The 19,132-nt window shown below is 48.2% G+C and overlaps 1 protein-coding gene across 4 annotated transcripts in view; it reads left to right on the forward strand.

Moving 5' to 3' along the window:
* Positions 1–19,132, forward strand: part of ARHGEF4 (Rho guanine nucleotide exchange factor 4) — a 122,337-nt gene that overhangs the window by 89,094 nt on the left and 14,111 nt on the right. Inside the window, exon 1 of one of the 4 annotated variants that reach the window (XM_053951721.1) lies at positions 2,591–2,783. The exons of the other annotated variants lie outside the window; for them this stretch is intronic. The gene's annotated coding sequence lies outside the window, so the exon portion shown is untranslated. Of the gene's footprint in view, positions 1–2,590; positions 2,784–19,132 lie in introns of those variants that run through there. 4 annotated transcript variants of the gene reach the window in all.

Raw genomic sequence — 19,132 nt, forward strand, 5'->3', positions numbered from 1 at the left:
TCCAGGGGGCTCAGAGCAGTGTCCAAGAAGTGAACTGCCTTCCTCTTTCAGATGTCTTCAGACAGACATTCTGTGCTTTCACCTCCACATGTTTTAGCATGTTCATAAGATTCCAGGAGACTATTGCAGAATTATATCATGGATTTTAGAAACTACCCCACATCCTGCAGTACCAACAGTGTAGCTCTGCCAGCCTTGTTGAATCACTGGGGTTTATCCCTTTCTTTTCAGTGTAACTATGTGCTACAGAAGATAGTAGTTGCTATGCAGGTTTCAAAGAAGTGGGTGTGATCATGCTCTCCATTCACCATAATTAGCTTCTCCTGAAGATCTACATCCCACCCAAACCCTGCTTGGTGGCTTATGTCCAAACTCAGTCAGGCGTAGAAAGCCTTCAAAGCCAGACAAGATTTGCAGAAAGCCTCGGAGTTGAACAATGCAATGATGCGAGTCCACTGTGGACTTGACCTCCAGTAAATTGAAGTCTGCAAGCTTTGAAGTGTTCTGCTGTAGTGCACATGGCAGGGAGAAATAGTTTTTTAAAGCTAGTTATCAGTCATTGCAGGCCAAAAACTCAAGCACAGTGAGCTTGGGCAGCCTGTGGATCCCACCAGCTTGCTCTGTTTGTGGTGTTTTCCTAGAGGTCTTGAAGTTGCGTTGAGAGCACAAGACCTCATCCAACACATCATTCTCCTTGTTCTATTTAGGCTAAAGACAAGGAGATTTGCAGGATCTTTGTGTTCAGAAACAAGAAACTGAAATAATTCTTGATTTGATTGTATTACAATTAAGAAAGACAGCTATCTTAAACATTGCAGAAGCACAAGGAAACAATGGACATTTTGAGTGCCCTTTCTGTATGGCCCCTGCTGAGGTTGGCGCAATTTAGGGAAAAAACCTCCAAAATTAAAGGAAAGTACCAGTACCCATAACTCTTAAACCTTTCCCCATTTAAATATCTTACCTGCTGTTTTCCAGGAGCTGTACAGATCCCCAAGAAACATTACAGGCATTGATGTGCTAACACCTGAAAAAAACCCAGCTTTTTTGTTAGTTTATTTCTCAGTTGTGAGAGAAGCTGAGAGTGTTCCATTTGTACCCAGATCATGTGGCTGCTCCCCCATGGCCCTTCCCAGAGATGGAGGCTACCAGAGGTGTTTAGTAGTTGGGGTGTTTAAGGGGGACAACCTTGTTTTCTGGTTCCTGCTCCTAGGAACGTGTGTGGCCATGTTGGAAACATCTGTGTAAAGTGCAGAGTCATCCTCTTGGCTAACTCCATCTTCCATCAGCTCCAGTCTCACCCAGCTCTAAATCCAAGGTGTGGATTGAGCCCATTTCGGTATCAGGATTGCTGGATTTGTATCCCTCAGTTTCATGAGGGGGAATGTGTGGCGTAAGTGAGAACTGGAAGATGTGAAGCTGCCTCCTGTCAATGAAGGATCCTAATACTGAGTCTGAGTCTGAGTCCTCCTCTCCTGGGAAGTGATTGCTGCTGGCTGTGGAGTAAGAGGTGGGCTCTGCTTTGCTGGCTAGAGGAAACAAAAGGACTGCAGTAGAAAAGCCTGTGCTGGGTGTTCTCCATGATCTATCCCTCATCCTTCCAAGGAGGAGTGCCTTTTCCCTCTGTTCCTGACCCAACACGGGTGAGAGATATGCTTAGCTGGGGCATCCATGAGTGTACCTGAGGCAGGGCAGCTTGGTGCTCAGTGAACTTTGCAGTCCAGCAGCAAAAGTTAAGTCCATAAAAGCACATTTAGGGCTCTGCAGAGCTGAATAGAGGTTTTCTAATTGCAGAGATATGGAGATTTGCAGTGACTCAGGCCCACAGAGACATTGGCAGAGGGAGCCAAGTCCTTTAGACTTTCTGGCTTCAGGATGCTGCCAGGAAGCGAACTGCAGAACCCAGCAGAAGCTGCTTCTGCCGGCTCCCAGGCAGAGGCAGGGCTGTATCGCCCGTCCCTCTGCCAACACCCCGACCTGTTGCTCGCTCAGGTGTGCGGGAAGCCGCCCGTGCCCTCACCTGTGCAGAGCAGGGCATTGGCCTTCTGGGCAGGACTCGCCTCCGTTGCTGGCACTCTTAGTGCGGGTGGGAGGATTTAGAAAAGCAGCCGCCTAATCCCGTGCTGACGCTCCTTAAGAGGCTCCCGCACACCCCGGGCGGCGCTCCGGTTGCTAAGACCCGGTGTATCCTGGAGACGGAGCGCAGCAAATCGCGGCGCCGCTCTCTGGGAAGCCGACATCGCAGCCGGATTGCGGAGCTCCGCCACGCTCCGCCACAAGGAACCCGATGTCCTCCTCTTGCGGGAGCGATGGCGACGGCTCCCTGGGCACAGAAGACGCGGAACCCCGGGGATCTGCTGACAAGCTCGCCCTGAGATGAGGGGGTGTTTGGCACACGTGCTGCAGCTGTGCCGAACCCTTTAGGCTTCGGCTTTTGCGAGCTGCAAACAGCTTTTGTTCACAGCCCTTCTGCCCCATCCTGCCCTGGCAGGCACTTAGGCTTTTTCACTCCTTTTTTTTTTTTTTTTTTTTTTTTTAATCTCCTGGGGGCTGAAGCCATGGCAAAGGTCCCCGACAGAAGCAGGCACAAATGGAGTGCACTTCACACTTTCCTCCGCTGCAACATGAACCCGGAGACCCAGCGGATAGTGGTCTTTGTCATCCTGCTCTTCCTCATCATCGTCAACGTGGTGCTGATGTTTCTTTTGGCATTTCACTGAAGGAGGACTGCCGGTAGTGGTGTGGTGCATGGGGCTTTCCAGGACTGGGCAACAAATCAGCAGGTCAGCTTGTCGTTGTCTGCCTCTGGTCTGCTTGTCTGCTGTTACGGTGACTGTGTGTCTCAGAGTATTGCTCCCGTGTTTTTTAATCGTCAGATCCTTCCCCACCCTGCTCCCCTTACTCTCCTCCTGTCATCACTCGTGCCTTGCGCTTTGGATCCCAGGTAAACAAGAGAAAGGGAGAGAGGTAACGGAGCCAAACCTGCTCGATCGTAACCGCTCTCCGTGGCACTAATCAGCCTTGATTCCTAGCCATGACGATTCCGTGCCTGCACGTAGCACTTCTCAGCCCTGGAGAAGCCCAGGTGGTGCTGCTTTGTTTGCAGAGGGACAAACATCCTGTAAGGAGCCCTTACACAAGGACCAGCTACATGTAAACACCTGCAGTAAAAGCTGAAGCCTGTAACGCCTCCGCTACACTGTGAGCATTGTGCTGTGCTGTGGCATGAGTAATGGCCAATTAGCCAAAAAGATTGATTAATAGAGTCCATCAGGAATTCAGGCTGAATAAACACTGCAGCAGTGTGGAAGAAGGGTTTTGTTGGCTTTAATCCCATTTCCTTTATGATACCTCAGTGCTTATCAGCTGTATGTATCAAAATGGCTGGCACAGCCATGGCACGGGACACTTGACTGCAGGCCACTGGTTCCTGACAGGCTGGAGCAGCCGTGCCCAGTGGGGCAGCCATGCCCAGCAGGGCAGCAGCTCCAGGAGTGCTCCTGTGGAAGGGTGGGAGGGAAGGGCAGCGAGGCAGCCTGCCCCGTGCAGGCCTGCTGTGCCTTCCCCATGCAGGCCTGCTCACCTCCGTGATGTTATCAGCAGCCCTGCACACCGCAGCACTTCCACACTTGGCATTGGCACCCCAGTGGAGCAGCCCTCAACTGGATGGCATTGGAGGAGACACATCCCTGGAGGAAGACAGACTGGAAAGGAAGGCATAATGCACTGTTCTTAATGGCATTCTTGCTTTTGTGCAGAAGACTGCAAAAGATGCAAGCCCTTAAAATTCATCAGGATTCTTCATTTTGTGTGTTAGGTAATCTGCAATTTAAGTACAGCTTTCACAAGGGCAGTGTGTTTGCTGGCACTAATGGTTGAGGCTACTGCAGCTCTTTCAGACGTGAATATTTATGGTTCCTGGAGTCTGATCTGGTGTTGAGAAAGGCTGGATGGTGGTGTTGTCTCTGTCATCATGAGTGATGTACTCTGTATCAGTTATTTATGTGATTGTGTAATACATGTGTCGTACAAAACCACATCACTTTAGCATGCAAAGCATGGAACTTGTACCTGCAGAGCTCCTTTCTGTTACAGCTGAGGTGCAGAACATCTTTTCCCTGAGAGAGGACTCTCTTTTGCAGTTCTGGGTGTGGGGCAGCAGCACGCCCCAGCCCCCTGCAGTTCTCTGGGAATCTCTTATGCAGATGAACAGTTTCAAATTATTAAAAATCTCAAACTAGGCTATAAATTCTATTATCTATCCATTGTGATAACAGCCACCAAAACCATCCAGTCTATGTCGTTTTCTGAAGTTACTATTAGAAAAACCAAAAGCTAACTACAGCTCACAACTTGGCTTTCAAACAAATCTCTTTTCTCTTGCCTCTAAACTTTACCGAGGTCTTAGTTTCAGCTGGAATCAGAACTGAATGGCATAAGGTGGAAAAAGGATTGTTTCTTGGAAAGGCCAAGTGAATGATGGGAATGTATGCCTCAGTCTTCAAATGGCACATGAGGAACCAAAGTACGGCTTTGGGCTCAGAGGGGTCAGTGACAGAAAGCCTTTGGCAGCTGCCTATGGGGGCAAATCCTGTACAAGGTTTGAGCAGGTTCTGAAAGTGCTTGAGGTTCTGAAGCTCCCACCCTTTGTCAGTGGGAGCAGTGAGAGGCCTCAGCATCATGGCAGCCCCTGCACCAAGTTTGGACTGCCAGTTATTGCTGTCATGCCTGCTCTGTATCTTGAAGTACTGCAAAAACCCTGATGTTAGATGAGAAGAGCAGTTATTCAGAGGGTCTGCATGCATGTGTAGCTCTGAAGAGGACCTGGAGATGGGCTCCATTCATAATCCCAGGGTCTGGCTCAGTGTGTGGGAGCTGTGAGGGGCAGCTGGGAAGCTGAGCACACGTGTCTGCCAGCCTAGGCTGAGCCTGGATTTATCAAGTGACTCGTGCTCTTGTTCAGCTCAGTGCCATGTCCCTTGAAATGTTCCTTGGGTGCCTTTTGTCACTGAACTGGAGACTGTAGCTTCCTGTTCCACTCTGCCTAGGAAGGGACTTCAGGGAAGTTTTCCAGGAACTTCTTTTTATTAAGTGTCCTGTAAAATTGGTTAGCTTGGAGCTGGTCTTGTGGTGATGGAGCAATTCACCCTCTGCTAGTGCTGCATGTTCTGTCTGGGGATGCCTGCTGCTTGCTGGAGGGCTCTGCTAAGTTGGGAATATCAAACCTGGGAAGGCCTAGGAATGTTGTGAGTTTGGGCAGTTGGTGCCTCTGGGGTGCAGAGCTGCTGTGCTGCTTCCTGCAGGAAACATGGCAGTTGCTGATGGAAAGTGCCCAAGCTTTCCCCAGCAGAAGACCTGCTCGCTGCTAGAGAACTAAAGGGAAGATTTGTTTCTTTCAAGGGCTCTGGGGAGTGCAGGACAGTGAGGAAGAAAAGTATGTTATAGGAAAGGGTAATGTGCCCTCTGGTGAAATTGCCTTTCCCTTCCCTGCTTAGGGAAATTTGCATTACTCCTGCTTAGGATAATTTTGTACCAGAACAGTTGGGAGCAAAAAAAAAAAAAAAAAAAAGTAGAACTGTTCTTGCATTTTAAAATTCTGATAAGAAAAATATAAAGATTACAGAGAACTTTTTGGAAATATGTGTTCCAATGCTGCCTGCCACAGGTGTTAGCTTGGGTTGCTATGAGCCTGGGAACACTTTTCCACTTAATGTTTGGTGAATTTTAATTTCCTCTTTCCAGTGCTTGTCTAGATTCTCAATACCTAACTAATGCTGAAGTATCTGTTTCAAGTTTTGTTATGAGGACATCAGTGTTTTCCTCCTTCCTCAGCTTCCCCTACAGCTGTATACATTCAGCTGGAAGCTGCAGTTGACCAGTGTTAATCAGTCTGGTGTTAGTTGTGACTCTGCCTCACATCTTGGCTGAAGAAGCTGCAATGATCAATAAAGCCCAGGAAAAACAGAGCTGGTGAAGGATCCCTGAATTGTGTGCAGAAGCTGTAGATGGTGATAGAAAGACAGTGGGGAAGGAGAGCTCTGGGGGGAGGGAAGAGGCTCTGACATTTCTGGTGGGTTTTCTAGTTTGCTCTCAATGCACTAACTTGCCAGGAGAGCTGGGTGCTCTGCAGAAGGGCTGGGATTGCCTTCCCTGCTGTCACCTGAACACCAGGCCCTGCCCTGGCACTGGGGCCACAGCCCCGGGAGGGAGCAGCACTGCCAGGCTATGGGGGCAAGGCAGCTGGGGAGCCCTGTGCCCCCTGCTCCCTGGTGCCCATGGCTCCCTGCTCCGGCTGTGGAGCAGGGCATGGCAGCCAGGCCCTTGTGTGGCCACTGGACATCTCCTTCTCCTCCTCCTCCTCCTCCTCCTCCTCCTCCTCCTCCCTGGGTGCAGAGTGAAGCTGTGCCTGCACTCTTCCTGTGCCCTGTGGTGCTCTGTGAGACAGGGACAGGGATGTGTCCTCAGCCCTGCAAGGACAGAGACAGGGATGTGCTGAGCAGGGACAGGGACCTGCTGTGCCCGCTGCATGGGACAAATCCACCAGAATATTTAACAGGCGAGAGCTCTGCTACTGCTCTGCTTTGAGCCTTGTGAGAGCAAAGAGCATCTGTGAACAGGAGCGAGACCAAGACATCATTTCCAAAGGGAGATCTGGGCTTTAGATTATATCTTTGCTTAATTTGTTCTCCCAGGCTAAACTCATTTCTGTGGTGATATGTGGTATCTGCTGTCTTTGTGATTTATTCTTGGAATCCAAGGCATGAGCTGGCCAGATAAGAAACACAGTATGCACTTAGGATGATACCATCAACAATTACTTTTAATTACTCCTTCCAGTGTATTGATTTAAAATAAAGAATTAACACACAACAAAAGAAGCCACATTACAGAGGTTAAAGAAAGATTTCTAGAGGGAGAGTACTTGTTATTGATGCTGTGTCACTGGCCTTGTTAACTACAGAGTGTACTGCAAACTGGAATAAAATTATGTCTTATATGAATCTTTGTATGTGTTCTTTGGCCAGGATTACTCCAGGCATGACTCTTGGTGTCACATACAGTGCATCCACTCTGTGTCTGCATTTGGCAGTGGCAGAATTGGAACTCAAAGAGGTGGTGTGGACCTGTCTCACACCACAGTGGCTTTTCCTGTCCTGTGGTGTGCATGCAAGCTTTCTGCATTTGTACTGATAAGCGTGATAGCTCACCTGTGTTGGAGGTGCTAAAAGAAAAATGTCTCCCAAAGTACAAAGAGTGTGTTGGTCAGCCTTTCAGCAGAGGAGTCAGCCAGGTGTGAAGGACCACAGAGAGGGAAATTGGGGGGTTTGGTCTCCCTTGCCAGACTCCTCTGGACCAAGGGGCTGGTACTGGGCTCTGGTCCCACCCATCCTGCTGCAGCACAGAGGTCCTGTCCTGTCTTCCCCCTCTCCCTCCCTGGAGAGAGACCCTAGCACAGCCCCTTCCAGCGTGCTTCCCCCTCCAGAGAGCACCAGTTTCACACTGGACACCTGCATCTCTGCTGTCCCTTGGTGGCAGATCAGATAGCTCCTCCCCCAGCTCAGGCAACAAGGGCTGCCTTCAGCTCCCTCTGTCCTTCCTGCAGCCCCTCCTGCCCAGAGCTGGCCAAAGCTGAGGGCATGGAGGAAACAGCACAGGGCCCACACCTGAAAACCTTGTCTTTGTCCAGTGCTGTGTCTGTTTGGGGTATCAGCTCAGGACAGCTCAGTTGCTGTCTCCTGCTAGTTTGTAGTGGCCACTGTGCAGGGGCAGTACCTGAGAGTTCTTTGTGGTGCTACAGCTCCACATAGCACAGGTACAGCAGGGCTCCACTGGTTGTGCTTGTTCTCAACCATGATCTGGTCCCTTCCTGGCATGTTGAGTATCTGCAGTGATGTGGAAAATGTTATATGGAAATAAAAACACTGGGTATAGGCACTGGGTGAATCCAAGCAGCTACAGCAGGATCTCTCAGCAGCAGCCCAACTCAGCTTTCCTCACCTCACCAGATGAAATGGTTCCAGCAGGAGATTACGGAAAGACAGGCTGCTAAGGAGTCATGGCTTGGTATTTTTAGCATCCCAGTTCACACCTGTAGTGCCCAGGAGCCAGCACTCATTATAACAAGCATAATCTAATTACAAAGTGAGAAGATCTGCCCTGGATGCCAAGACAGAAGTACTGGCAATGGCAGGAGCCCATCGCTGCCTGCCCTACCAGAGCATGCTCAGCTGAAACTCAGCTGCCTCTGCAAAACCACTTTGTCGTGCTGGAAAGCTGTGGCCAGGATTACTCCAGGCATGACTCTTGGTGCCAGGGCTGTGCAGGGAGTCGGGGGGACAGGAATGAGCACTGGCGCACACCTCCCACGGGAGGAGTGGGATTTCCTACCTGGACCAAAAGTGTGTCCTGCAGGAGGAGAAGCAGCTGCTTTGGTCTCCTGTAGTTAGAGGACTTGTTTGCAATGTGGTCTTGGAAACAGGAATGTGGTTCTGGTTCGAGGTCTTAGCTTTGTTTTGGCCATTGAATCTCCTCATCCAGATGATGTGGATGTGAGACAAATGACGAAAATGGATATATTCAAAAGCAGAATAGTACAGGGCCTCAGAAGATCCCAGGAAGCTGCTGCTTCCTGAACATCTCTTTTGCCTAGCATAGGACACTTCCAATAGGAAAAGGTGTTTTTTACTAGGGTGTACATAACTTGAATAACTTTCTGCAGGGACTACAAAAGAAATGACTCATTTTTATATTTACAGATACTAACCAAAAACAAAGGCTTAGGCATCCTCCTTTGCCTGACAATGAGACTTTACCAAGGTCTTTTTTTGTTCTTCTCTGTTATTCAGATTTTCCTCTGCCCCATTTTCAAACAATAGGACAAACAGCAGTTCCTAGTTCTGTGAAGAAAGGATCTAGCCCAGTGTTGTGTACCATGGGAAAGAGATCACCAGACAGGGGATGGGTGATGGTAGTAGTGGTGGAAGTTACAAGTTTTATGTCACCAAAACCCTGCAGGGTTTCTCTCTCAGGAAAAAAAATTTAAAAGAAAATGGATACTAAACTGTGCATGGTTCTTTTGAGGGAAGGAGAACATCTTAGAGTCATGTCATGGAAATTGATATGTGTTGGCCCAGCACTCCTGGCAGCACCTGCCAGTGCTGTACAGACTTTGGCACAGTTTAATGCAAGGGAGATGTTTTCACAGGAGATAAGAGCAATACAAATTATTTCAGCATGTTTTTTGCAATGTGTTCCATTGCAATTAACTCATGCACACACATGAAAAGGAAAGCCATGTGTGTTTGGGCCTTGATGCTGACATTTGGATGATTCAGAAGGGTTTGTTAGCAATGCAATTTGTATCAGGTTTTAAATGTTTTCTTTAACCTTATTTGTAAAACAAATTTAGGTTAGTTTGCCTTCAAGCTACAAGTGATTCCATAACTTGCTATATCTTTTGGGGGAAGAGTCATCATCAGGCAGAGAGCCTGTGACCTGCATGGCTCCTTTTCCTTTCCTTCTTCAAGAAGCCAGGATGCAGCATTTATCCTCAATAAATCTGTGTGGCAGAATAGCTACAGCTGAACTGGTTTGGATACATTGTCCTGAGGGATCTGTGGAGTATAATCCTCATTTGTGCAAAGAAATAATGATGGAAGAGAAAGCAAAGGAGAGGTAGATAGGAAAAATTCCAGAATTAAGTCATGAGAGAAGTGGTGGAAGCAGGAGCTGTCCTGCAGAGAGGGAAAAGGAGATTAAATATTCCAGGAAGTGCACAGAGGAAGGGTAGTCCAGCAGCTGCAGCAAGAGGAGAATGGGGAAAGCATAAGTGACAGAGAAATGTGTTAATGTAGCATTAAATACAATTTTCTGATGAAAATAGTTTCTACTTGGGTGTCTGAGAAATGGCAGTGTAAAAAAGATGCAACAGCAATCACTCTTAAATGTGTGAACAGCCAAACAGAAACATCCTGGGCCATTTCCATTCCCAGGCTGCACAGTTAAAATCAGGGCATCAGAAAATGAAGAATATTGTGGTAACTAGCTTTGGTTCATCCTCTGCTGTGAGTGTAGACTTCAAAACTGTTGGTGAGGTCAAGTGGGGAGTCAGGCAGTCTGAGACAATTTTCATCTACAGCCAAACTGAAACCAGAAACTACAAACTTCGTAGATGTGTGAGCCCTAGGTCAGAGTCTTGTTCCAACCTGAGAGTTCAACCCCAGGCCTTGCACCTTTGCGGTCTTTGAAGCCAAAGAAAGTAGGAGAAGGGTACATGGACAATTTCCAGGTGCTGTTCTGGCAGCATCTGGGCTGGTTGGGGTAACTGGGACTGGGTGGCTGGGGTGAGGAGTGAGGGGTGGGAGAGGAGTGGCTGAGCCAAAAGTTAGAGATCTTAAACCACTTTTAAACCTTAGAGTATTTCAAGCTCCTTAAGCCACTTTAAGGCTTTAGATGGGTTTAAAATGCTTAAAACACTGTAGGGCCTTAGATGAGTTTAAGCTGTTTAAGCTGATTTAGAGCTTTGGAATGACTTAAGTTTTGTGTCTTTAAGGAGGTTTTGAGGTCCTTTGAGCTCTTAATTGCAAAGAGCTTTCTGGACATTTTGAGTGGGGATGTAGCATGTGCCTGCTCCTGTGACCTGCGTGCAGGGACTCTTTCTCCCAGGCAGTATCTGGACAGCTAGGTTTCCCTGGCTGCACTTTCATCCTCCTTTCTGGAGGAAAGAAAAGCATGCCAGGAGTTAGACATCCATGTGTAGGGATGGATGGCTGCTCCAGATGTGTGTCCCTGGTGAGGGTTGCTGGTGTAAGATGGAGTGTGTGGGATCTGTTCTATTGAATGTGTGGAAGTGCTGAGGAGTCCCAGGCAGGAGAGGAACAGCCCTGCCCCAGGGGACATCCTAATGTCCCTGTAATTACTGTGCTGGCAGCTGCTGATTTTCCACCTGGATGCCAGTGTTGCTGTAGCTTATGGGATGGAGCTGTGCCTGCCAGGTTAACAGCTCCAGGGCTCACTGGTTTTAAGAAATATCTGTGGATAATACAAATAATCAGCATTTCTTTCCTTTTGTGCTTGTCACTACCCTCATGTTCTAATGCTCTGTGAGATAAATGTTACCACCCTAATGCCCAGCTCTGTAGGGCCAACCAGTGACACTTTTACCTGTGACTTGGGTAACTGCTCAGGAGTAGAGGCAAGCATGGCTTGGTTCTTTGCCTTGTGTGCCTTCCCAGGTGTGTTTAAGGTCCTTGGTGGGCTGTATCCAGACAGGATGTGTTTAAATCTCCTTGAAAGACTTACATTTACTTAATCTTTTTAAAAATCATCTCTGGGTTGGGCTGTGGGGCTTCCTGTGCCACAGCTTAATTATGCACCACAGGGAAAAGGTCCTGCTTTTGTCCCAAGCTTCTTGCCTGGTGGTTTCACTGGGCACCCAGCAGCCTGGATTAGAAATAACCTTTTTGTGAGCCTTCAGCTCATGGCCACCCTCCATCCACCTGTCTCTGTTGCATTTTCAAGGTCTGTTTAGCTTGTGCTGGCCTAGAAACTCTTCCCACATTTGATTCATGCTGCTCTTTGTGCCTTGCCTGCTTCTCCTCTCTCTTTCTGAGTCATTCCTGATATTTGGGCTTCTGACCCTGATGGAGAGGGCTGGTGTTTTCCTAAATGGGTCTGCAGAGACCTTCCTGAGAAGCAGCTCATTTAGTCAGTCACTCGTGTTAGATATTGTTCATGTTACATTTGAATTTCTGTTGCCATTTGTTACCCTGTCACTCAGCGTTGTATCTACTTGTTTAGAAAGAGTGAAAATACGTTTCACTTATACCAGAAAATAAATGTGTTATATATTTTCAACAAAGGTCCTCTGGAAAATTGTTTGACAGGTTTAAATGGAAGCTGCTTTTCAGCTTTATTTCCTGTACATGTTACCAGCTACTGCAATGTGCAGCTATAAAATGTGACACACAGAGAACCTGTTGCAGAGTTACCGAAAGGCTTGAGAAGGGCTTTGCTCCTGGTTTTTCCTTATGCCAAAACTTAGGGATCTTATTTCCCCAAATGAGCAGGCTCCTTTTCTCGGGGTCTGTGGTGTCAAGGTGACCTCAAGAATGTAAAAGTCCTCATTTCCCAGCCCTCGCAGCCAAAGAAGGAGTCTGAATGCGTAGGGTCGGTTTATCTTCTCTTATCTAGAACATTCTTTCTCTGACCTGCTGAGCTCTGTCCAGCAGGTCGGCCATGGCATTCTGTCTGCCCTCAGGGTGGTGTTTACATTTTAAACCAAAAACTACGTGTGCTATGTTTACAATAACGTGCCAATATCCATCATTTATGTTGGACAGTGTGTCTCTACCTGAAACCAATAGAAAAGTGTCACCAATCACAGTAAGACATGGAGGGCAAGGAGAAGGAGAAGGTCAGGACCACGCCCAAATCCCTCCATCTTGTCCCCTCAAACCCCATTCTAAAAAGCCCCAAAATTGTACTTTTTCACCCTGTATTAATTCAACTACCACACTACTCAAACCCTTGTGGCTTGTAATTCCTCACACAAAGTTGGCAGTTTTTCCCACGGGCTAAAATCAAAGCCACAGGTATTTTTGACTTCATGCCAAGGTCTCTGAGCCCCCTGCCAGGGTCTAGAGACAGCCAGGGCAGCCAGAGGGGTGTCCTGGGTTCCCACACCTTTGACGGACAGGCCATGGGACAGTCCTGAGGGCACTGTCAGGGTTGAAGTGATTTAGGTCTCCTCCTCAGCTGCAGGTGACTGTCCTCTCTCCTTCATAAGAACTTTCCTGAGTTATTTCAGCCAAAAGCAAAATGGCTGAAAGGAATTTTCAAGTTGTTTCCATTTGCATTGTAATAATCAGCTCCACACATTTTAGGTGAGGAACTGAGAGGTTCGTGCATCACTCTGGGGTTGGAAGGGTCCCATTTAATGGCACACAGGGGATGTGCACCCCTGGCAGACTTTCTCATGCCAAACTCTTCACACACAGGTTCAGTCAACATGAAGCACAGCTCTGCCCCCTGCACTTCCCAAAGGGCCGCTTCCCTTGCTCCTGCAGCACTGCATTAAGGCAGATTTCAAAGCCTCTCCTTGCCTGCTGCAGGGGGGACCCTCCTCCTCTTCCCATCTGTTTAAATCACTTCTGAGAGTGAATCAGGACTCAGATGATATAAATAAAAGGGAATAATGTAATTAATGCCAGTCATAATGGTTTTGTGGAAAATAGTTCTTACCAAATAAATGTGATGACAAATGTTGAATGTTTGGTAAATGGAGGCAGCTGTAGTAGATGTCACATGAGGGGTTTAACTACAGGCACTGATTAAAAAAGCAGCACTGTGGAATATCAGTGGAGCACACTTAGCTGGATTAAGATCTTTGTTGACTGACATTTTAGATTTGTTAAGGAGAATCACTGTCAAATTAAAATATTTTGAATGGAGATCTGCAGTGCTTGGTAAATGCCTGAGAGTCCTCCACTACCCTTAATCAGTCTCAAAAATCTCTGCTGAAAAATATGCAGCTTACAGTGCAGGCAAAAGGGCAACAAATGCCAAGGGCATGGCTTGTCAGGGGGCACGGTGTGTGGGCCTGTGAATGTAGCAGTGACACAAGCACTGCCCACGTGGGGACACGTGCCCCTGTCACACTGGCAGGGAGGGCTCCTGTTACCCTGGGACATGTGGGCAGGGGAGCAGCAAGAAGCACTGAAGTGTTTGCTGTGCCTGCAGAGCTGAGTTGGTAGTTCTGGCACCCTGCAGCCAGGCAGCAGCAAGTCCAGTCTAGCAGAGCCAGCCCAAATTCCTGCCTGGCAGTGAGGGGAGACAGGAAGCCCAGGGGCTTGGTTAGCTCATCATGCTGAGAGGGATGCTGAAGATGAGCCCTTCCCTGGGGTGTCTGTCTCCCCACAAGGGGAGACGCTCTGAAAAGCCAATCCAGATAATTCATTCAGACTCAGTGCCTGCTGCTCAGATGACAGAAGCTCTGTGAGATAAATTTAATCTCTGTTGCCCATCATTAGACAGTGTACCTAAAAGTTTTGAGAGGAAGCAAGAGCAAGCTGTCAGGACAGCAGTGTGCCCTGGTGGCTAAGAAGACCGATGGCATCCTAGCCTGGATCAGGAATAGTGGCCAGCAGGAGCAGGGAGGTCATTCCTCCCCTGTGCTGGGCACTGGTGAGGCCACACCTCGAGTCTGTGGAGTCGTGGTGTGTCCAGCTCTGGCCCCTCAGTTTGGGAAGGATGTTGAGACACTGGAGCATGTCCAGAGGAGGCTGGAGAGGGGCTGGGAACACAAACCCTGTGAGGAACCACTGAGGGTGCTCAGCCTGGAGAAAAGGAGACTCAGGGTGACCTTATCACTCTCTACAACTCCTGAAAGGTGACTGTGCTCAGGTGATGTTGGTCTCTTTCTCCAGGCAGCACTGACAGAACCAGAGGACACAGCCTCGAGCTGTGCCAAGGGAAATTTAGGTTGGATATTAGGAAAAAGTTTTTTACAGAAAGAGTGATCAAGTTCTGGAACAGCCTGCCCGGGGAGGTGGTGGAGTCACCATTCCTGAATGTGTTTAACAACAGACTGTATGTGGCACTGGGTGCCAGGGTTTAGCTGAGGTGTTGGGGCTGGGTTAGACTCGATGATCTTGAGGGTCTCTTCCAACCCAGTGATTCTGTGACAATTTCAAAACTATCACATGGGTTCAGTTCAAGGCAGAGGCCAGTTTTGGCTTCTGCTCATATTCAGAGAAAATAAGTATTTGTGTGAATGAAGCACAACTTTGGGGCATGTGTGTAGGTAAATTTTTTTTTTTTTCACTCCTCTGCTGCAGATTGCATGAGAGAGGCAGAGGAGAAGCTCTGGAAGCAAAGTGACTGCTGAAGGAACTGGAGCTGTGGGAGGGCTTTGCCTCTGGGGTCAGGACTGCTGAAGGGCTTAAATGTTGTGTGCAGGACTAGTTCAGCTTCAGTCTGTTACACACAATTTTGGGGGGGCAGGCAATGAGCACAGGCTTCATGGCAACCATTTTAGCTCACCAGGAAGGGCTGGGTTCAGGTGCTCTTTGTGGAACGTGTCTGTTTTAGGGTCACAGAGCTGAGAAATAAATTCCATTCTATTGGTACCTTCTCCCTGATCTTCCCTTTTCCCAGTTCTTTTGATGTTCCTGGGTTTATTTTTTGGCTCTGCATGATCCAGTGTACTTGGCGTGTTCAAGAGAAAGGTATTCAAATTTTATTCAAATAGAAACAAGTAGCTCAAAGATAAATATTTCCTAAAGGCATCTTCATCCTCATTCTGTAAATTGCTGAGATCTTTTATCTCTGTTAATATTGCCTGGAGGTCCTGTCCAAACAAGACCAGGACATACAAGGTAATTATGTCAAGGTGTCCAGCCTGAGACAGACAGGGACCAAGGAGCTGCAATGCCAACAAGCCCATGGTATGGGCCTTGACATGCCAGGTCTGCTTACCCACATGTAATGGACTTAATTTGGGGCAGCTCTGTGCACCAGCCCTGGCTGTGTCTCCTCCTTGGCAGCCTCTGTGTAGACAGTGCTCGGAGAAGCCATCCATCAATCTTCCCCTCCATCTGTGCCATGGGAGGAGCTGCCCTGATGCCTTAGGATTTTAGCCTTTATATTTTTCAGATCCTGTGCTGCATTAGTGCATAACTCCAAACTCCATACAGTGTTAGTTAACTGTCTTCACATTTTGGTCAGACAAAACAATCCCTCTGGGCCTGAGATCTAAGGACACCCTACAGCCTCGGGGCCCCAAAAAGTACAACCAAAAGTGAATTGGGGGGAGCAAACTGGGGGTAAATGACTTCATTAGCTGAAGCTGTAGTTGGAGCATTAACGCATGATATGTGAATGGACCAAACTTACAATTGTCTGAAAAACTGGTGAGCATTGTCTGGCTTGCCTGTAGCCTCTGGGAGATTTCTGACTGCCCAAGGTAAACCTGTTTGAAGGCCTTTAATAAATACCCACTTTATTCTTTTAATCTTGTCTGGCCTCTGTTCTAGGCAGCCCCTCCAAGGCATCAGCTCCAGTGCCTTCCCCTTGTAGCAGGGAGGGCTGGAACAGGAGCCTGGGGCTGCAATGGGGACACAGAAAGGCCAGGGCAGTAACAGAGCTGCCCTTGATTTACAGATTCAAGCATCTGGGCTAGTGTTGCCTTTGGGTTGCAAATGCTGCTGTCTACAAAGTTAGATGTTTTTATAAACAAAGAAAAAAAGTTGATTTCTGATTGTTTTCCCCACTGCCAGCTGCAGGAGCTAGAGCAGCTGTGGGGTGGCTGGTTTGCATTCTCTCTCTCCTAACTTTTCTCTGCTATACACTTGTTTGGGCCTCTTCAAGAACATGTACCAAGTTGTCCTTGACATTACAAAGCCAGCACATAAATGTTGTTTCATATAAAATTAGTAGTTGTTTTCAAAACCTTGCTTGAATTGCAGAGAACAAAGTGTAGTGAGCTGAGCCTTTTGAGCCAAGGAGGTGTTTGGCAGGGGTGAGCATCCTCTTCCATGCACACTCCTCTGGGAGCCAGACAGCTCCCTCAGCAGAGCTGCTTGGTGGTGCCACCTCAAACACATTTTGCCAAAACCCTTTTACCTGCTGGTGTGTTTTATCCTTCCTGGGGTAGGAGAGTCCTATGGGAATAAATCACACAGACTCCATTTTCTTCATGGTGGAAAAAGCCCATTCTTTATTCACATAACTCTTTTTTATACTGTTTTACAGACCTTGTGTGGGACTCCAATTGGTCAGTAGTTTTCTTGCCAATTACCTTATTGGTTATTAACAAGTTGTGATTCTGTGTTGATTGGTCACTCAAACTCTCAGGAAAGTTGTTTGTAAGAGATAGTTTTAATTTTTCTATCTAAAGGTGCAAAACCAGTTTATACAGGTCCAAGTTGTTTTTACCCAGGACTAGATTGTTATGTTAACAAACTGCTCACACCAGGATTGCTTTCACGTGGGAACTTGCAAAATGCTAGTTTTGACAGGGCCAGCCACTGATTCCAGGAGAGCAGGCCTGATTTTATGAAGCCTTTCTCTATGATTTTTCTACCTTACTGCACCAGAGTCCTGCCCCTCTTTGCCCATGGCAGCTTGCCCCTGGGGGAGGATGGAGCAGCTCTCCTTGCTGCAGTGACATGTGGCACTGTGGGTGCTCCTGTGCCATGGAAATGCCAGTCCTGGCTCTGAGCTACCCACCTGTACCTGGTCTGGGAAAGGGGGCTCTTGGACTGGGTGTAGTGGATATTTCTGTATCAGCCTAGGAGTTGGACTGGGTACAGTGGAAAATAACAGTATAAGGCACAGCCTGAGCTGGGGGCAGAGAGGAGCAGAGCCCTGATCACTGAGAAGTGCTCAGCACCCAGGTCTGCCCCTGCCCACCCTGGGGTACCAGCACAGGAGGAGGTGGGGCAGGGAGGGGGCCAGGCAGAGCCTGTCAGCCTGAACACATGAAGGTGTGTTGAGTGCTGCTTTATTACATTAATTGAGATAATCCCAAGAACAGATGAAATAATATTTTGCTCTTTATTTCATGATTTATTCCATATAGATCATTTCTCCCCAGAAACATGGTGTTTGTGGTCATTTAAACAAATCCTGGCCTGCTGTTCAGGTGTATTTTATTTATTCCTTTGCATGAGAACTGGCAGTGTCTTGCCTGCCTGTTTGGCCAGGCTGGTGATCCCACAGTTGTGACTTCCTGTATTTTCCAGATCACACCTACAGTATAGCTGTTGTTGAATAGAGAAAATGTAAGGTATTAATATTAATGGCTGGATTAAAATACCAGCTGAGGATTCTCTACTCAGCCCCGTGGCTTTCAGTGACTCTGAGTAGAACCATGTGTCTCTGTGAGCTGAGTGTATCAACCCTATGTGCTGTGAATGCTGGGTCAGGCTTGGTCTCTTGTCTTCTCATCACGTTACCAAGATGTGACAGCATGGTACTGTGTGGTATTAATGCCTTCACATCATCAGTGCTCTGTTTGTGTGACCATCTCAGTGGTAGAGGAAGTCCACTTAGCCTCTCTCTGGAAATGGCCACGGTGCGTGCCAGCCTGCACATCACACTTGGAGCACTGATCGAGGCTGGCATACTTAAACACACAGACAAGGTATTTTGTCTGAGAAAGAGCCATGTTCTCTATGTGCTGGTCACAGTTTGGATGTTGAAAAGCCTGCTGGATGCCACTCTTCTGAAGGTTTCTGCCCATATCCTGAGCAACAGCCATCCCTTCCCACAGGGTGTGGCACAGCTGCTCTCACCTGGTGTGTGCCCAGCACTGAGAGTGAGATCCGAGCATGTAATCAGCTCCCCTCCATAGTGCTGGTCAGGTGCTGGGCTCCAGCTACCCCCTCACCCTGTTACTTCTCTGCCTCCCTGCAGCTGGAGGAGTTGGCTCAGCTTGTGGTCTGCGCAGGCACCAGTCCCTGCAGTCCCAAAGCAGCAGCAGAGCTCTTTGTGAGACTGGCTACACCTGCCCTCACCCATGGCCCAGCTGCTCTTCTAGAGCTGAAATCCGATAGCCAAGTCTGGAAAAATACACTTCTACTCTCTTCCCCACCCTCTTCCCTTCTCTAGTTGTCACTGCTTTATGCTAAAAAGCTAAAACCTCTAAATTACTGAGGGTGCACTCAATCCACTCATCCAGATCATGGATAAATGTATTTAGAGAATCATAGAGCATCCTGAGTTGGAAGGGACACATGAGGATCATCAAAGTCCAACTTCTGGCCCTGCACAAACACCCTAAGAATTCCACCCTGTGTCTCACAGCATTGTCCAAACGTACCTTGATCTCTGGCAGCCTTGGGGCTGTGATCCTGGGGAGCTTGTTCAGTGCCCTACCACCCTCTGGGGAAAGAACCTTTTCCTGATAGCCAACCTAAACCTGCCCTGCCACAGCTCCAGGCCGTTCCTGTGGCTCCTGTCACTGGGCACAAGAGAGCAGAGAGCAGAGCCTGCTCCTCTGCTGCCCCCCAGGAGAGGGGGAACACTCAACCCTGTCATCACCATCATCAAAACACTCCCTCACATACAGAGTTCCCCCACTGCCTCTCCTTCCATGCCTGTTCCTTCTGAAGAATTTATGGCCACCTGC

Source organism: Vidua chalybeata, chromosome 10 (assembly GCF_026979565.1).
Source record: "Vidua chalybeata isolate OUT-0048 chromosome 10, bVidCha1 merged haplotype, whole genome shotgun sequence".
NCBI lineage: Eukaryota > Metazoa > Chordata > Aves > Passeriformes > Viduidae > Vidua > Vidua chalybeata.